Here is a 4,383-nt window from a genome sequence, read left to right as displayed (position 1 = left end):
ACACACTCACACCCTTACACGGAATTAATTAAACTATATAAACGTTAACGTTATGAGTAGCCTTGACGCACTTGACCGTTAGGATGACGCAGGGAAAAATGAACCGTTAGCTAGCGCTAAACGTTATGGCCTGAGCTCTAAAACTACTAAAACCTGATAATAACGCTAAACAGGACCATGATAAAGTAAAGTGACTTGATATCTCTTATGTGTTAATCAGTCTAACAGTTACAAGGTATGTTTGTGTTTAGGGTTACTTCTGTATTGTTAATATTTAGCTATGGTAACGTTAGCTATTTAACGTAGCTGTCTGTGTGGTTAACCGTAACGCTAGCTCACTTTAGCTAACGCTAGTTAGCGAGCTATAAGGCTAGCGTTATAGGACATTGACGTTAGCAATTAGCTAACTGTTAGCTCAAACTCATCTTGTATCTTGCTTGCTACTGCCTCTAATCTAACGTTAGCTAGTAAATCTTTTGTTTTCTCGTCGCTATTTTTGGTGCCTGTAAACACACTGAGACCCTTACACGGAATTAATTAACTAATAACGTTAACGTTATGAGTAGCTGTCATTTAGCGTCCCGCACGTCATTGACACAGTGAGGATGACGATGGTAAAAGTTAGCTAGCCTAACGTTACGGCTTGAGCTCTAAAACTATAAACCAGATAATAACGCAAAACAGGACAATTATAAAGCAAAGAGACTCATTCTCTCTTATGTGTTAAGCAGTCTAACAGTTACAAGGTACGTTTGTGTTTAGGGTTACTTCTGTATTGTTAATATGTAGCTATGGTAATGTTAGCTAACAGCCTGGCTGCAGTGACTCAGCATATAGCTAGCTAGCTAGCGCTAATCAAGTTATTGTGATATTGTAATTGTGATTAAAATCCAGTGAGCACATAAGGACTTCTTGTAGTTTTGCTGAGTTGTAGGATGAGTGTGGTGGTCTGGCAAAGCGAGACTGTTGAACTAAAGTTAGCATTAGCAGCTATCTGCTTGTTCTGACATTCAGTTTTTTTAACAGTTGATTAGCATTCCTAGACTTTGTAACCTGTGGTCTGAAGACTACTATGGAAATATGTATTGTAATATGTAATGTACAATATCTTAGGTGATACATGCTTCAATAGGGGAAAAAGTTATGTTTTAAGATTTTTTACTGAATTATTTCAGGTGTGTTTGTGTTGATTTGCAGTCTTAAAAGTGCCAAATGATTTCAGGATGTTAGTCTGTACTGCACAGACTCCTCTGGGCTGCTGAGGCGGGGCAGTAGTTCTGTTATAGATTATGTAAAATATTTTATTCTTTGCTAGGTAATCTAAAAAGCAATGGTTATTACCCTACAGAAAAAAAGAACTAGTCTGAATGTACACTGTTATAGTGTTTACTGTATGCTATAGTATCCATATTAATTAATACAAAATTATATATCTTGGACTCATTTTGATCATCCTAGACTCTCATCTGGGTGTTTAGGATGAGAGATTACAGTGTAGAATCTAAACGGTCAACATGAGCGCTCTAGAGGTTATGATAGTACTTCTTAGTGTGAGTGCTACTATTTTATTTATTTACTATTTATTCTCTCTTCATTTCTAACAGATGGATGATTTTGGGAAGGAGAAACTTGTTGAGAAGGCATAAACCCGCAACAGGCTTTCTGGAAGAACGTCTCCGCAATGTTTGAAAAGACTCCACTCTGGCAGACGAGGACGTTTAACATCACAAGTGCCACAACACAGAGTCATTTTGCCAGGTAGCCAACAGTAACATGTCTCCTCCATTTAGAAGTGAAGTGGACTTGTCCTCTACCCTGTTTGTAACGTACTTCTTTCTTTAACTGTATGAGCCAGTTTCATATCTAGAGATTCAACTCTTTACGTAACTCTTCATTTTGTTTGTAGACCAGGGCTAAACTTGATCCTTGTATGGGAAACCGGCCCACCCTATCCAAAAAGGAGATGTCTTAATATGTCACAACTTGGTATAACTTATTCATTTCTCTGCTCATCACAGAACCAACTATAACTCCAGAGAGGACCATCATCTGGCCCCAGTCCCAGGTCGGCCAACACATGTTGGAGCCTACTTTCTATTGGGCCCAGTGGATCCGTTCTAATGGGACCACATCACTGCTGGACATTATCACAGAGGTCCCACGCTTAGTGGACTCTCCAGGCATGGTGAGCTACAATCTTACACAGTTACTGAAAACCAGTCATTGTGTCTTACATATTCTATTGCATCTTTGACTACTACTGTACTTAGATTTCTTTTGGAAATGACTTTCCCTTTCCCTACTTTTTATTTTGACGCACTGAAATCTATGTCCGTTCCGGTTGATTGTGTCCCAGGAGAGTCGTTGATATGTCTTTTATTCTTGAAATCTAGAATTAGGCAAAGGCTAGACTAATAAGGCTTATTAAGAATATTATTTGTATTTATTCCTTCTTTTTGTTTGTTTTTTTGCTCAGATTGCGACCAACATGGCCGAGTACCTGATGAGATCCACCACAGAGCCCCATACGTTCTAATACTGTCTTTGTGAATGGGGGGGGGGGCGTTGGAGCAGCCGTCTCTTTGGCTGCTGTGGACGTCGGTCTCACTCCCGTTTTTTGTGTTCTATGTTGGTTTGCCAAAACTTGTGCTAATGTTTGGGAGTTCATCCAGACCACCGTGTTTCAGAGACCAGGACCTGAATCAAACGCTGTCAAATTAATGCTCAGATTGCTACTATGTAGTTTTTTAATTTCTATGTAGGCTATGGCACATGGTCGAGTTAAAGGGCCCAGATTCTGCACTGAAGATATTCAGGAACCAGATCTCACTCAGACACCATGGATGGTTTTATCGTGTGTGTGCGTAAGCACCAGAGACACAAAATAACCCCCAAATCCCAGAAAAAGAGATTGTTTTTTTGGGCACTTTAAGATTTAAAAGTTGGTTTGAAAGTTAAATGCATGAAGTTAAGAAGTTGTGACTTTTTGTCCGTTTAGTGATGTAATAATTGACACAGCATATGTTTTAAATCAAAAATGTAAAATTACTTTTGTATTCTTTTATACTACTTTTAATGTTAACTGAAATTAATTGTAATGTTTAATTTTGTCTGAAGTGATATATTTGGCTTAAAGCAATAAAACAAAATGCTGGGATTTTTTGGGATATTTCATAATTTCATCAATACATTTCTTAATGCAAAAATCAAGTGGAAAAAAAAATACAGATAACCCAGAATATGGTTGTATTTTCTAACCCATTTTAGGTTGTTTTAAACCCAACAAAATGGTCATTTTAACCAATTGTTGGGTAGAAAATATAACCCAACATGCGGGTCAGAACCATGACCCAACCCTGCTGGGTCAAATCAACCCAGCGTTGGCTCGGTCCATATTTGACCCAGCACTTGGTTACCAATATGACCCAAGTGGGGTTTTTTTTAACCCAGCAGTTTTAAGAGTGTGTGTGCTGTGCAGAAAGGTATGGTTGAATGCAAACGTGTATTCATTTAACATATTTATTTTTTCTCTCTCTCCCTCAAAGCATTTCTGTGCTCCGATCAAAAGCTTAACCTTTTGACCGTGGAGAATTACATTGCTGGGGTTGATTTCTGAAACTTTTAAACTTTTTTTTTTTTTTCTTCAATCAGCGAGCTCAATGTGCAGACTCCTGCCTGCGATGTCACTTGTTTGCAGATGGAAAGGAACAAACTATTTCAGGCTGAAAAACAACTGCCAATTAGTTCTATGCATGTGTATTCCTTTAACAGATGTAAACTACATTGGTTCATTTTTACCGTTCTGCCTGCATGTGGTTGCTGCAATGAAAAACAATGGATACAAAGCAGGATCTGAGGGTTTATTTTGAATTAATATGCCAAAACAAATGATTAAACTCCCAATGTCCCCTTTATATCCATGCAAACAAACATGTCTGACTTAAGAGCAGAATGGATATTCAACCCAATGTCACAGCAGTTAGTGAAATGGTCACGTTATTTAATCCATTGATTCGTGTAGACGGACACATTTATCTTGTTTTTTTCGTGGTGGTGAACACTTTTTTTTTTTAGACTAATGTATTTGAATGGGAAGCATCTTTTGTGAACGCAACATGTCTACATTAGCAAGTAAGCAAGGGGTGGCAGTAGCTTAGTCCGTAGGGAATTGGGTTGGGAACCGGAGGGTCACTGGTTCAAGTCCCTGTATAGACCGAAAAGTAGTGTGAATTGGTGGCTGGAGAGATGCCACTTCACCTCCTGGGCACTGCCAGGTACTCTTGAGCAAGGCACTGTACCCCCCCAACCGCTCAGGGCGCTGTTTCGGCTGGCAGCCCACTCACTCTGACATCTCTTCATTAGTGCATGTGCACATCCTGTGTG

The 4,383-nt window shown here is 39.1% G+C and overlaps 1 long non-coding RNA gene across 1 annotated transcript; it reads left to right on the top strand.

Moving 5' to 3' along the window:
• Positions 1-127: 127 nt before the first annotated feature.
• Positions 128-2,932, top strand: LOC116684168 (uncharacterized). Its single transcript, XR_004330768.1, has 4 exons — positions 128-235; positions 1,605-1,758; positions 2,019-2,185; positions 2,477-2,932. It is a non-coding gene; the product is annotated as an uncharacterized LOC116684168 (long non-coding RNA).
• Positions 2,933-4,383: the final 1,451 nt, after the last annotated feature.

This window comes from Etheostoma spectabile, unplaced genomic scaffold (genome assembly GCF_008692095.1).
Source record: "Etheostoma spectabile isolate EspeVRDwgs_2016 unplaced genomic scaffold, UIUC_Espe_1.0 scaffold00019219, whole genome shotgun sequence".
Taxonomy (NCBI): domain Eukaryota; kingdom Metazoa; phylum Chordata; class Actinopteri; order Perciformes; family Percidae; genus Etheostoma; species Etheostoma spectabile.
The sequence above is the reverse complement of the archived record's forward strand: the minus strand, read 5'-3'. Positions and strand labels throughout refer to the sequence as shown.